Below are 16,023 nucleotides of genomic sequence, written 5' to 3' on the forward strand. Positions count from 1 at the left end.
ATACTAATTTCTGCTTACTGTTGACGCACGTTTTATGCAATTGTATACTCACGTGTTACATATGAAAAATGTAAGTTGTGTCAGCTGTAAGATACACTTTGAATGCAATGCCCTCTACAAATGTAGTGCCCTCAGAAAAAAAAAAACATTGTAAGCGTTAGAACGTGCTATCCACTAGAAAGTCCTTGAATATTATTAATATGAATTTACGATCCACAGGTCTGCCGCCGGATCACGGCTGGCAGCAACTATGGCAGGATGGACCTGTAATAAAGTGGAATGATTTGAAATAATAAAGCGGATATAAGTAATAAAAATAAGTGGATCTACTTCATCGAGTTTCATGAACTCTCTCTCTCTCTCTCTCTCTCTCTCTCTCTCTCTCTCTCTCTCATTTTCAGTTTTTTAGCTAGGATCTATAAGTACATAAATTCTGTAAACAGAATCATTTATGTATCTAAATATGCAGTATGTATCATAATTAACAGCGAACACTGACATACTTGAAAGAATACGATAATAGAAGAAAAACCACTCAATAAACATACACTACTGGCCATTAAAATTGCTACACCACGAAGATGACGTGCTAAAGACGCGAAGTTTAACCGACAGGAAGAAGATGCTGCGATATGCAAATGATTAGCTTTTCAGAGCATTCACACAAGGTTGGTGCCGGTGTCGACACCTACAACGTGCTGACATGAGGAAAGTTTCCAACCGGTTTCTCATACACAAACAGCAGTTGACCGGCATCTTATCCACATAGCTGTAACGGATCGTGCAGCCACGTCTCGATCCCTGATCCAACATATGGGGACGTTTGCAAGACAACCACAATCTGAACGAACAGTCGATGACGTTTGCAGAAGCATGGACTATCAGCTCGGAGACCATGGCTGCGTTACCCTTGATTGTCACAGACAGGAGCGCCTGTAACAGTGTAGTCAACGACGAACCTGGGTGCACGAATGGCAAAACGTCATTTTTTTTGGATGAATCCTGGTTCTGTTTACAGCATCATGATGTTCGCATCCGTGTTTGGCGACATCGCGGTGAACGCACATTGGAAGCGTGTATTCGTCATCACCATACTGGCATATCACCCGGCGTGATGGTATGGGGTGCCATTGGTTACACGTCTCGGTCACCTCTTGTTCGTATTGACGGCACTTTGAACAATGAACGTTACATTTCAGATGTGTTACAACCTGTGGCTCTACCCTTCATTCGATCCCTGCGAAACTCTACGTTTCAGTAGGATAATGCACGACCGCATGTTGCAGGTCCTGTACAGGCCTTTCTGGCTACAGAAAATGTTCGACTGTTGCCCTGGCCAGCACATTTCCAGATCTCTCACCAACTGAAAACGTCTGGTCCATGGCGGCCGAGCAACTGGCTCGTCACAATACGCTAGTCACTATTCTTGATGAACTGTGGTATCGTGTTGAAGCTGCATGGGCAGCTGTACCTGTGCACGCCACCCAAGCTCTGTTTGACTCAATCCCCAGGCGTATCAAGGCCGCTATTACGGTCAGAGGTGGTTGTTCTGGGTACTGATTTCTCAGGATCTATGCACCCAGATTGCGTGAAAATATAATCACATGTCAGTTCTAGTATAATATATTTGTCCAATGAATACCCGTTTATCTTCTGCATTTCTTCTTGGTGTAGCAACTTTAATGTCCAGTGGTGTAGATTCTTAGACAAGCAGTTTGCGAGATAACAGTGGATATGTGGTTTACGAACTGCCACTGGCTTCAGTATGGAATGTTGTGGCAGTTAGGGTGAAGGTCACTGACATATTAACTTTTCGATAGGTTCTCATATAGCTATCCCGAAATTTCCTACACGGCCTACCTTAATAAGAAATACAAAGCTGTGTCGGCAACTTACATATTACAGTTCTTTGCAATACTTCTAGCATTTACTTCCCCTTACTATCTTCGGTGTTGTGTGGAAGATATTCTTCTAAAAATCTAATGCTACATCTGTAGTTCCAAACATTCTGCACACTATCTTGAATATTTGTTTGTTTGACACTTCACCAAGAATTACTTAAATTCTGAAGCAATGTTACCTGTCGTTTGTGCCGTTTTGATCGGAAGTCTTTGAAAGCTCATTAAAACTCTCATACTCGATTCCCAGTTGTTGTTGCTGTCTTCAGTTTGAAGACTAGTTTGGTGCAGTTCTCCATATTATTCTAACCTGTGCAAGCCTATTCATCTCAAAATAGCTAGTGTAGCCCACATCCTTCTGAATGTGCTTATTGCTTTCATCTCTTGGTCTTCCTCTTCTATTTCTACCCCATAACTTCCCTCCAACACTAAAGTGATGATCACTTCATGTCTCAAAATGTGTCCTATGCACTCATCACTTACTAACGGCCTTACTGCAGTGGCAACACCGGTTCCCGCCAGATCACCAAAGTCACGCACTCTCGGGTTTAGCTGGCGCTTGAATGAGTGACCGTCCGGGTCTACCGAGCGCTGCCGGCAAGCAGGGTGCACTCAGTCCTTGCGAGGCCAACTGAGGAGCTGCTTGACTCAGAAGTAGCGGATCCGGTCACGAGACCTGACAACGGCCAGGAGGTCAGTGTGCTGACCACATACAGCTCCATATCTGCATTCAGTGATGCCTGGCAGCTGACAACGACATGTCAGTTGGTCAGTAACATTGGACCTTCCAAGGCCTGTTCAATCAGAGTAACCGATCCCTTCCTTTATTTAAGATTTACAACGAATTTCTTTTCTCCTGAATTCTGTTCAGTACATCTAATTTTCAGCACTGTTCCGTTGCACCACAATTCAAAATCTTATATTCTCTTCTTGTCCAAATTTTTTATCGTCCACATTTCACTTGTATACATCCCTCCATTCCTGACAAATACCTTCAGAAAAGACTTCATCATACTTAAACCCTTTATTCGATTTTAACAAATGTGACTTCATAAACATTCCACATTTTGTATCCTGTCTACTTCGGATCATCATCACTTATATTACAGCCCAAATAGTAAAATTCATCTAATACTTTACGCGTCTCGTTTCCTAATGTAATTCCGTCGTTATCGCCTGATTTAATTCGATTACATTCCATTGTCCTTTTTTTTTTTGCTTTTGTTGGTGCTCATCTTACATCCTCCTTTCAAGACACTGTCTATTCCGTTCAGTTGTGCTTCCAAGCCCCTTGCTGCCTCTGACCGAATTACGGTGTCTTTAGGCTCTTCAGGCAGACTTCAGTCTTTACTTCTTCTCCGTGAACTTTGATCTCTTCTCCTAATCTTTCTTTGGATTCCTTTAGTTCTTGCTTAATGCACAGGTTAAATAACATCGGGGAATAGCCTAGAGCCTTGCTTCACTCCCTTTAACAACCACTGGTTTCTTACAAGTTGTAAATAATCTTTCGTTCCCAGTGTTTTACTGCAGTTACATACAGAACTTCAAAGATTGTATTCCACTCGATCCCATGTCTTTCAAATCGACACGCATTTCTACTTCTATCATGTCCTCAGATGTGTCCTACACGTTGTACAGATGTTCAGTGTGCAATCTCCACCTATCCGCTATTTTCTATGCATATCACAGTCGAATTCCCTTTGCGCTCTTGATGTTAACGTCCTTGCTTTTAATTTCATCGAAGGTTTATTTGATTATTCTCTGCGAATTAGTCCCGCATTCCCATCTTTCCCTGAACATTGTTGTTCGTCGAGCAGACTAAGTATTTGTTGTGTTACTCAAGTTTTTCTTGGAATTACCTTAGTTGTGGTTACGAGTATGTTTGACAATCCAACTTTTGTTATTTCCCTATTTAGAGATGACTATTCCCCTTCAATTGAAGTGCCTACTATGGTATTAATAATTACAGTAACTACAGCTACACAGACTTTAGAACGCATTTCAGCATTTCAACACTCCTTACTACTTCAGTATCCTGCTTCTTTCCACAACAATTCTTGTAAACCTCAGTCTAGTTTAAATTACTGCTAAATTGTGATCTGAGTCTATATGTGCTCCTGTGTACGCCTTACCATCTAATATCTGATTTCAGAATCTCTCTGTGTCCGGGCGTTTTGCGAACATACTTCCTTCCTCTGGTGATTTTTGAATTTTTGTACAGCGTATTCGCTACTGCTAGTGAAACTTATTGTAGAATTCAATTACTCGTTCTCCTCCACTATCCCTACTACTAATCCCATATCCTCCTTTTACTCTGTCTTATGTAACTTCCCTATAATCGCATTCTAGTCCACCATGTTTATCAGATTGTCATCTCCCTTAGCAAGCTGGGTTAGCGGTTCAGTACCTTCGTGTCCTTTCTATGTCTCTTCATTTTCCTCTTGTTATGTCAGCATGTATTTTTGAACTATCGCTGTTGACGATGGTATGCTGTCGAGCCTCATTAGAACAACCGTATCACTGAAATGTTCACAGTAATTTACTCTCTGCCCTGCTTTGCTTTTCATAACGAATTCTACTTACATTATACCATTTTCTCTGCTGCTGGCGTTACCTGATGTCAATCTATCCAGAAACCCTTATTCTCTTTCCGTTTCACTTCAGACTCGCACTATATCTAGATCAAGGCTTTTCATTCCAATTTTCAGAATTTCTAGCTTACCTATCACTTTCAGATTTCTGACATATCACGTACCGACTCGTACAATGTTATCCTTTTCGTTCCTAGTTCCATCTCTTTCTTATGCTTACCTTCCCCATCAGCTGCATGCCACAATTCACGTGCATATGTGTTTTTATCCCAGTAGTTTTCATTGTCTTCTGCATCGTCATGCTGTTCATCATTGAAGATTCTTCCGCCTTTTGAGAGGCACTTTCCCTTCACTAGGGCTAGAGGTGTCTGTCAACAGGCTATTACTTATATAATGGCTCTTCAGGCAATCATGGCGTCAGTTACAACCTACTCAGAGTGTGAGCCATCAGAAATGGAGTTAATGAAGTTGTAAATATGGTATGTATTTTGTTTTCTTGATCATTAGTCTTTTGGCTGCTTTGGTCAGACCCGCCACGTCTTTGTCTCCTGTGTCAAATTCTTCATATCAGCGCAGCACTTACGGACAAAGTACTAATTTCTCTGTCGGATATATTCCAAGTGCGTACCTTCCCCTACAGTTTTCGTCCTCTAACTCCCTTTCTACTACCTGGCAATTTATTCCCTGACGTCTGAACACATATCCCATATTCGTTTACTGTACTCAATAAGTACAGTCTCAAATGTTTCTTTCTCAAATTAAGGTCCGTATTTGATATTAGCGAGGAGTATTCCCATTGTTTGAGACAGTCTCCTTAAATCACACTTTCTTCGTACGCCAAGCGTCGTTTTACTTCCATGGGAGCAGAATTTCTTCACCAGATCTATTTTGATGCTCAGTTTGTCGCTGACCTCATTTCTACTGCTCCTCATTGCTACTGTTTTGTCGTGGTCTGCTATTAATTCATATTCTCTGATTTCGGAAGTAATTCTGCTTTTAAGGAGGAGGAAAGTGGTTAGTTGTGTAAACGAATAAAACGGGGACCACTGCTAATACTAAATGGTTATAATTGAATTTTCCCTATCTCAGACGTTATAACACGGAAAATAATTACCGTAGAGGACCAAACTTGGTAGTATTAACGTGAAGGACATGGAGAAGAGCAATTATGCAGAATCAGTTCAGTTGAAAAACTATTAATGATCTGCTACGGTTAATCATACCATTATATACCGGTAGCACTACTACTACAAAAGAGGCTCAATATGGCGCCTATCAAAGTCCAGAGGAGTCTGAAAGCGCAGGATTACATTCTGCACAGCAGAACGAAGCGTGTCCGTAGGTATTCTGGCTACCTCTCTTGATCTGCTGCGGTTCGGATCAGCACATGTATGAATGTTCACCTGGTAAACTCTGTCCTTCAGGTAGCGCCACAACCAGAGATCAGGTGATCGTGCCGGTGAAACATTTGGGAACGATCGGCTGATAATTCGATCGTTTTCAAATGTGTTTCGGAGAAGCAGGCGAACTTCACGAGCAAAGTCGGTGGAGCCCCATCTTGCATGAAAACTGTTGAGTTCAATGCGTCTCTCTCCTTTAGGGCGGGTGTGACGTGCTGGCGAACCATGTCGCAGTCACGCTGGCCAATCACACTGTATATTTCTACTCCTTGAGCGCCAACCTGTTCAAAAAGGAATGGCACAGTGATGAACGTAGCCCTGAAGCCACACCATACGGTGCCACGGCCACTATACTGAGGAACTTCATGCACAGTAACTGGAAGTGAAGCTCCCCACACTCGGAAATTCTATGGGTTCATCTCACCCGTCAGAGGAAAATTAGCTTCGGCTGTCCGTAGGACGGTCCAGGGCCAGCCTTGTCACCTTCCATCCTTGCGAGAAAGTGGAGAGCGAAATCAACATTGTCGTTATGCATCCTGTGGTGTAAGCTGCTGTACGATATGGATCTTGTACGGATGGTATTTAAGAACGGTTCGAAATACCTTCCGAACAGTCGATCATGGCATGTTCAAATGTCACGACAGAGCACGCACACGGCATGACGATCGGGAATTGCGTGTGGCGTTGTCTGCCATAGCAACAGCGGTTTCACCAACCATCTATGGTGCAACTGGTCGTCGGCCTCTTCCCGGAGCGATGCCAAGCTCTCCAGTTGATTCGAGCCTCTGCATCATGATCACACAACAGGTGGAGAAAGAGGACCCTTCCGTACTCCTTTCAGCCGGCGATATTCTCGAAGTGCAGCTGCAGCGTTACTATTGTTTTGCTAATAGAGCTTCACCAATAATGCCCTGCTTCTTTTGTCCAAGCTTATGTTGACACGTCAACAAGTGCACTGCGACTGGTCAGATGTGTGAGCCAATGAATAACGACGACTCACGACGCCACCTGGTGGCCTTGGTGGAACTGGACGATGGCACTGTGACGCATGGTAATTATGCACCCCATACTCTGGACAGACGAATGGACAAATTGGTGGAAGCCAACCTCGGGGAAGACCAGTTTGGATTCTATAGAAGTGTTGGACCACGTGAGGCAATGCTGACGCTACGACTTACTCTCAGAAGATAGATTAAGGAAAGGTGGACCTACGTTTCTATCATTTGTAGACTTAGAGAACGCTGTTGACAGTTCTGACTGGAATACTCTATTTCAAATTCTGAAGGTGGCAGGAGTCGAATACAAGGAACGAAAGGCTATTTACAATTTGTACAGAAACCAGATGCCAGTTATGAGTCGATGAATTAAAATCAATGGAGAAGAAATAAATACTTTGAGGTTTGTTGACGACATTCTAATTCTGTCAGGGACAGCAAAGGACCTGGAAGAGCAGTTGAACGGAACTGACAGCATCTTGAAAGGCTATCCACAATTGTCCGCAGTTTTACCATTTAAATCACCGTTTTATCACCTGTTTTTGTTGTTTCTTATCTTCTTCTTATGTTTTAAAAATTCTGTAGGCTGAAGAGCAGCGTACTAAGCTGCTGCTAGCCCACCCCCTTTGTGGGCAATCCAAAATCAATAAAGGGAAAAAAATTAATTTTCACCCCCACCCCCTCCCCCTGTATTGTCGTTGCCTCCGACAACCTCCTTGGGCGTATCGCCGTCGACATCCTTGACTCCACAGGTAGTGACCACCTCCCCATCCTTCTCACCATAACGCCTGCTCACCACCCCTGTCAGTCTCCCCACCCTGCACCCCTCACAAGGTCGTCCATGACTACTTCTGTGCCAACTGGGATGCTTACCGGGAATCCATCTCCACCCAGGTCGAAAGGCACCCTCTTACCTATCACCATCCTGACGACATCATCCACGCCTCGTCCTTCCTTCAGAAGGTAATTACTGACGTCGTGGAAGAGCATGTTCCTACTAAAACCATCCACCCCACCCCCCCACCGTCCCACACTCCCTCTGCGGCCTACCCTCCTCCTCCGCCAATACCTGCCGACTCTATCGCTCCTTCCTGCGCACTCGTGACAGAGATACACTCTAATCCCACTGGCAAATACAGCGACTCATATGGAACCTTATTAAAGCAAACATACGCCGGGACTGGCGCCAGACCTGCACATGACTCAACGCCACCCTCCCTATCAACTCCTCCAAGTACTGGTTCGCCTTCCATCGCCTTACTGGAACTCATTCCGCTCCCCACAACTCCCTTCTCCATAACGACCACCCTCTTCCTGACAACCTCACTAAGGCCAACCACTTCGCTTAACACCTTTCCAAGGTCTTCTTCATCCCAGATGATCCCCACTTTGATTATTCTCTTTTCCCCACCATGATGGAACATGCCGATACCTCGGTCACTCCACTTGCTCCTAGTCTCCAGTACTTGGGGCAGTTGCCCCCACCCCTCCCCCTCTGACATCAACACTCCAATCACAGCGCAAGACATTAAACTTATCCTCTGGTCAAAACGCAACATGGCCCCTGGTCACAACTGTGTCACCTACAGCAACCTTAGAGACAGCACCTTCTCCTTCCTGACTGTCCCTGCCCATCTTCATAACGTCATTCTCTCTACCAGCTTCTACCCTGACCTGTGGAAGACTTTTCGCGTCGTCATATTCCTCAAACCCAACAAACCCCCTTCCGTCGCCTCTTCCTATCGTCCCATCTGCCTCACCTCCGTCTTCAGTAAGGTCTTCGAATCTATCCTCTCCCGTTGTATCTTATCAACACCTTAATCAGTGCGGCACTGGTGAAACACGGAAAGGGCTTTAGTCTCAAAGAGCGCACATCGAACACAGGAAGAACGTGGATCTAGGTTGTAAATTGTCGTTGGTGTGTTGAGAAAGTACCAGAGTTCCAAGAGCTAACAGAAAGCGCTGATGCTCAAATCGTTACAAGCACTGAAAGTTGGCTAAAGCAGGAAATAAATCCAGCTGAAATTTTTTCGATTGACCTAAGGGTGTTCAGAAAGGATGGGCTAAATATTGTTGGCGGTGGCGCGTTTGTTGCTGGTGGAAGTTGTTTATATTGTTTCGAAATTATAGTAGTAATTCCTGCGAGTTAGTATGGGTAGATGTCATTCTAAGCAACCGGAATAAAATAACAATATCCTTTTACCGACCTTCCAACTCAGGTGAAAAATTGCTGAAAGGTTGAAAGAAAACATGAGTAATTTCAAACACATACTAAACTCCTACAATTACAGTTGGTGGTGAATTTACTTAAACCTCGACATGTTGGCGAAATTAGCTGTTTAAAACCGAAGGTATGCATAAAATATCATCCGAAATTGTGGTTAACGCATTCTCTGAAAATTATTTCGAGCAAATAGATCATGATCCCACTGAAATAGTAAACGGTTGTGAAAACACACATGACGTTTTAGCAAGAAATAATCCTGAGCTAATAATGAGCATCAAAATGGATATAGGGATTAGTGACCACAGGGTTGTCGTGGTGAGACTGAATACCGTAAGTCCCAAATCCACCAAAAATAAACGAAAGATATATTTATTTAAAACAGCAGATAAAAATCTGTTTGACGTTATCCTCAGAGACAATCTCCACTCCTTCCAAATTAACGATGTAACTGTAGACCAGATGTGGCTTGAATTCAGAGAAATAGAACTTATCCCAAATTAACAAACGACAGATTTGAACGCCCATGGTACACAAAACAAGTTACAATACCGTTGCAAAAACAACGAAAAAGCATGCCAACTCCAAACGAACGCAAAATTCCCTAGACTGGCAATCTTTTACAAGTCGAAATTTAGCACGGCCTTCAATCAGAAATACTTATAATAGTTCCCACAGCGAAACTTCGTTTCCAAACCTGGCAGGAAATGCAAAGAGATTCTAGTCCTATGTGAAGTATGATAGCGGCAAGACACAATCCGTATCTTCTGTGAGCGATAGGAATGGAAATACTACCGATTACAGTGCTGGTAAACCAGAATTACGAAACACAGCCTTCTGAAATGCCTTCACCAACGGAGACGAAGTGAATATTTCAGAATTCGCATCAAGAACAGCTACCGATATGACATATGTAGAAGGAGATGCCCACGGAGAAGTGGAGCAACTTAAATCACTTATTAAAAGAAGCCTTCCATATACCAATAAACCCGTATTCCAGTTAGGTTCCTTTCAGAGTAGCAGATGCAATAGCCCCATACTTAACAATCATATACTACCTCTCGCTCGACGAAAGAGACTTAGAACTAGAGACTGGAAAGTTGCACAAGTCTCATCAGTATTCAAGAAAGGCAATAAAATAATATACTAAATTACATGTGCATATCATTAACGTCGATTTGCATAAGGGGTGTTGAGCATACACTAATCAGCCAATATGTAAGCAGAGCAGATACGGACGGAGGATCAACCTAACGAAGATATGGGCTACAAATTGGGAAATCCATTGAGATAAGCGACTTTGAAAAAGGGCAGATTGTTATTACGCAGAGCCTGTGAACGAGTATCTCAAAAGCGTCGACGCTGATCGAATGTTCAAGTGCTCCTATTGTGAGTATCTACAGAAAGAGGTAGGACAGTCAAACAACCGCTAGGTGCTAAATGGTTGGACGTCCAGAACTCTTCACAGGAAACAGGGTTCCGAGGTTGGCCGCTCGGTAAAGTAGCATAGATATTGATCTGTGACATCTCTGTCGAAAGAGTACAATGCTGGCACAGGCACAAGTATTCCGAAACACAACGTTCACCGTACATTGCTGAGCATGCAGATCCGCAGCAGACCACCCTTGCGTGTTCATGCCGGCCGCGGTGGTCTAGCTGTTCTAGGCGCTTAGTCTGGAACCGCGCGACTGCTGCGGTCGCAGGTTCGAATCCTGCCTCGGGCATGGATGTGTGTGATGTCCTTAGGTTAGTTAGGTTTAACTAGTTCTAAGTTCTAGGGGACCTATGACCACAGATGTTGAGTCCCATAGTGCTTTTTTTTGCGTGTCACATGTTGACCCAACGACATCATCAAATACGATTTCAGTGGGCACGTGATCATCGGGATTCGACCGTCGACCAACGAGAACGTGGTGTCTCTTAGGGTGAGCCACAGTTTTGCTTCAGTAGGTCGATGGGCGTCCCGTCATCGAAGTGAACAGCGGCTGGCAATGTGCAGCGCACAACCGACGCAGGCTGGTGGGAGCAGCAATATGCTGGTTCTCCTGCGGTTTCATGCGACCTGTGGTAGTAATCGGAGACACGCTGACAGCTGCGAACCACCTACAACCCTTGACGTCTTCCTCGAAGACCATTTTTCAATATTATAATTGTTCGTGTCTCGGAGTCAGAATAGTGGTTTGATGAGTGTTATAATGAACTCACGTTGATGTCTCGGCGATCAAATTCGCTTGAATATAAATCCTATGGAACCCATCTGTGCCGCTATCGGGTGCCAGCACCAGGTACTCAAATCAGCGGCCCGTTATTTATGCGAATTACATGACATAAGCGTAGGCATCTAATGTCAAATATCTCCACAACCCTATCAATAAACCTTCGGATCCATGTGCGCAGAATCATTGATGTATTTCATTCCAAAGACGGACAAACATTCTGTCAGGTGGTCATAGCGTTTTGGGTGGTCAGTGAGTATTGTATTCGAACATTATGAATTACCTCAAAGGGAACAATTTACTGACGGTCAACACAGATTCGGAAAACATCGATCTTGTGAAAGACAAGTAACTCTTTACTCACACGATGTGCTGAGTACTATCGACAAAGGATTACATATTGATTCAATACTTCTAGATTTCCTGAAGGTCTTTGGCAAACAGCTTGTTATCAAATTTCGTGCTAATAGAATATCGATTCAGTTATGCAAATGGATTCTTAATTTCCTGTCAGAGGGGACACAGTTCATTGTAATTGACTTAAAAATCATCAAAAAAAAAAAAATGTGATTTCTGGACTTCCACAAGGTAGTGTTATAGGCCCTCTGCTATTACTTATTTATATAGACGATTTAGGAAACAATCTGGGCAGCCGTGTTAGATTATTTGCAGATGAGGCTGTCGTTTATCGTCTGGTAAACTCATGAGTAGATCAAAACAAACGGCAAAACGACTTAGGAAGAATATCTGTATGGTGCGAAACTGGCAGTTGACGCTAAATAACGAAAAATGTGAGGCCATCCAGAAGACTGCTGAAAGGAATCCGTTAATCTCCGATTACACTATAAACTAATCAAATCTGAAAGCCGGTAATTCAAATAAATACCTATGAATTATAATTACGAACAGCTTAAATTGGAAAGAGCGCATAGAAAGTGGTGGGGAGAGAGAGCGAATTAAAGACCGCGTTTTGCTGGCAGTACACTTAGAAGATGCAACAGATCTACTGCACAGACTGCCAGCACTACGCTTGTCCGCCCTCTTTTGGAGTACTGCAGCGAGGTGTTGGATGCTTGCCAGATAGGACTAATGGAGTACACTGAGAAATGTCAAATAAGAGCAGCACGTTTTGTACTATCGAGAAATAGGGGAGAGAGTGTCACGGACATGATACAGCATTTGAGGTGGACATCTTTAAAGCAATGGCGTTTCTCATTGAGGTGGGATCTCTCATGAAATTTAGATCACCAGTTTCCTCCTCCGAATGAGAAAATATTTAGCTGATGCCGACCTACGAAGGGAGAAACGATCATCATAATAAAGTAAGTGAAATCAGAGCTTCCACTGAAAGAAGGAAGGTGATTCAATGAACCCTCTGTCAGTCACTGAAGTGTGATTTGCAGAGTAGCCATGAAGATATGGATGTAAATGTAATAATACGTTCATTCAGGATAAGATGGATGATGAGGTTTGATTACGAGAAAGATTGGTTACTTTAAAAAACGAGGGTTCCTTTTTTTTAGCGTGTCTTCCGCAGGCTATCGTACAAGAACGTACCGTATAATAAGTAAAAGACGTAAGAGCTTTTTAATAGTATTTACGCCCTTTACACCTCGACAAATGTGTTATAACGACGATGTGGCGGGAGGTTTCGCTACTGGGAAGCTATGGTAGGCCGTTCGAAACGGCACGCAGCTGCTACAAGTGTGGACATACCATAATTTTTCGGTCGCTATACACCTATAAATGATAATCGGGCTACTTGTCAGGAATGTAAAGCTGTTGGAAAATAACGTTACTGTGGTCAGTGTTCCTACATGTGCAGAGAAAATGAGTACTTTCGTTCATAAGGAAGGTGTTCTTAAACTGTCCAGTCATGAAGAAGTTATAGATTTAAAGGGGAAATTGATATTTCCAGAGCCACAGGCTTTAGGAGACAGTATTTCTGATAACTTGGACGCTGTCGGACATCACAAGATGCGCAGCCATAATATTTAATTGTAATTAAACTGATAAAAATGTTGCTGGTTCAAATGGTTAAAATGGCTCTGACCACTATGAGACTTAACATCTGAGGTCATCAGTCCCCTAGAACTTGGAAATACTTAAACCTAACTAACCTAAGGACATCACACACATCTATGCCCGAGGCAGGATTCGAACCTGCGACCATAGCAGTCGCGCGGTTCCGGACTGAAGCTCCTAGAGCTGATCGACCACCGAGGCCGGCTCAATGTGGCTGATTTCTTTGGAAGACTCCATAGCTGTTTGCAGCACGTGACAGAAGTAGCTGGTGGCTGGAACGATTAGACATTTCCAGCTGCATATATGACATCTGCTGATTTCGCAAACCTGTCAGTTGGGGAATGGGGATGCCGTTAACCTAAGCGTGTCGTCTTCTGGGCAATGAATAGGGAACTGAAGCTCAATATATGTTGGCAACCTTCGTGATCGTGTGTGTTGCGAGTATTCTCCGATATGTATGTGGAGATTTGGGAAGAATCAATCTGGCCACTGTTTGCGCTGGAAAATTATTCCCCCCACGACACCCATGTAAATTGATCAGTTGACGACTTGTACTGCCATTCTAAACATTTCCTGTCTTTTTTTGGTTGACTTGTTGACAGAATATAGACTCTCTTTTGTTGTTTGCATGTCGATGGTGAAAACCAGGTGGAAGAAATAGTTGTTAGTTCTCTAGACATGAGAAACACGTAAGATTATGAGTATTAAAAGCTTCGTTGACTTTGTATAGTACAAGGATGATCTGGAATCTGTTATATCGTTGACATCAGTATTCATTAAAAGAAATACGAGTCGAACTACCAGTTTCCACTATTTTCTAGTTTTTACGTAAAAATCTTCGCAACGAGGTAAGCTTATCGATACTCAGTGGTTTGCAGCGCATCTCATATAATGACCCAGCTAAAGTTTCGGATTGTTCTAGAGATATAATTTCCAATCATTACCTTCGGAATTATTCGTTCAAACGACCGGTAGGGTAACACTATGTGTCTGGTATCGACAACAGTGGCGTAAATGGTATGATATCCTGACGAATCATGTGAAAACACATGAAATTCTGGAAATTTTCATATGCTATTCAATGATTTCAATATAAAAGTGTCACAAATACGTCGTTTTCTGGCCTGTGAACTCGAGTATTGCAGCTAATATCGATTTCGAGATGAGTAAATTAATTAACATTGACGAAGCGTTTCTCATCGACAGAGCGCAGAAAAGAGTGCTTCTCAATATTCATAAGCTTGAAGTATTGTGAAAAGAAAAACGGCTCTGAGCACTATGGGACTCAACTGCTGTGACCATTAGTCCCCTAGAACTTAGAACTACTTAAACCTAACTAACCTAAGGACATCACACACATCCATGCCCGAGGCAGGATTCGAACCTGCGACCGTAGCAGTCGCACGGTTCCGGACTGCGCGCCTAGAACCGCGAGACCACCGTGGCCGGCTATTGTGAAATATAATCCTAATAGTACTGTGAAGAATATAAATGTTCTTTTAATCCAATTGCAGAAATCACAGCAGCAAGCAGGCCAGACCGGAAACAGTTTCGGCAGCAGGGGCCTTTGTGCCAGAGGGTACCAGCCGAGCGCTTGTACTGAGAGTAACTGCTAGGGCACTCTCATCGCGCATCAGGCCAGCGTGTGCGGGGGCACTTGCCTCATGGCTGCTGGCCATAGTGGATGACCGACCAACCTCACCGGCAAGAGTTGGTGCTGGGACTGTATATGGTGCATGTGCTTGTTTTTTTTTTTGCGATCTGTGTGTCTTAGCTGTGTCTGTATAAGTATCTGGTGGTCGATAGCTATATGCAGTATGCAGATGTGATGATACTTGTGGTGCAGGATATGAATTGTGTTTACTACTACGATATGGTATGTTGTACAATCGCTTATGGTGATATAGCGTGATTGGAGATCGGTTTCCTGTCAAAAAATTCAAGCTTTACTCGACAGTAGCAGAGCAGTGTCATTGACGCAGTGTCTTTGGTGATAGTTTCCTTATTTCGTGATCTGTAGACCACTATTTCAGGGTTTAACTGTCAGTGCACTATGGCTGCTGTGTGTTTTTCGATCTGTACAGGATAGTCTTAGAAGACTTCCCACGATGGCGGACAGGCTTCAGATGATATCTCTGCTTGGCATTGATAAAGCCATCTCCGCTTTATTTCAACCTCTCTGACCGATGCATGGCTCATTTCCACTTTCCGTCAAAAGCCAAATCCTTCTTTGTCTATGATTTGTTTTTATAAACAATCCTGTTGGCAGAACATCCGCAACTGAGCATTACAGCAGAAGTTGAAAATACCGCTTCAGTTGTAAATTACTTTATTTTCACACGACCGGTTTCAGACTGCTATGAGCCCATCTTCAGGTGTCGTAGCTGTGCTGTGGTCCCCCAGGCGCCTGGCGAAGGCGCCTGGACGACGGAATGCGAACGCGCCTTTCGCCAGTTGAAATCGGCGTTGCTTTCCAATACTTGCCTTACGCCATTCGATCCCCAGAAGCCCATTTTGTTGATGGTGGATGCATCGGATTTCGGGATCGGTGCTGTGCTTGCGCACAAAGATGGATTGCACGATCGCCCTATTGTCTTTGCGTCCAAATTGCTCTCGTCTGCGCAAAGAAATTATTCACAGATCGAGAAAGAAGCATTGGCTCTCGTATTTTCAT

This window comes from Schistocerca gregaria, chromosome 3, assembly GCF_023897955.1.
Source record: "Schistocerca gregaria isolate iqSchGreg1 chromosome 3, iqSchGreg1.2, whole genome shotgun sequence".
Lineage (NCBI taxonomy): Eukaryota > Metazoa > Arthropoda > Insecta > Orthoptera > Acrididae > Schistocerca > Schistocerca gregaria.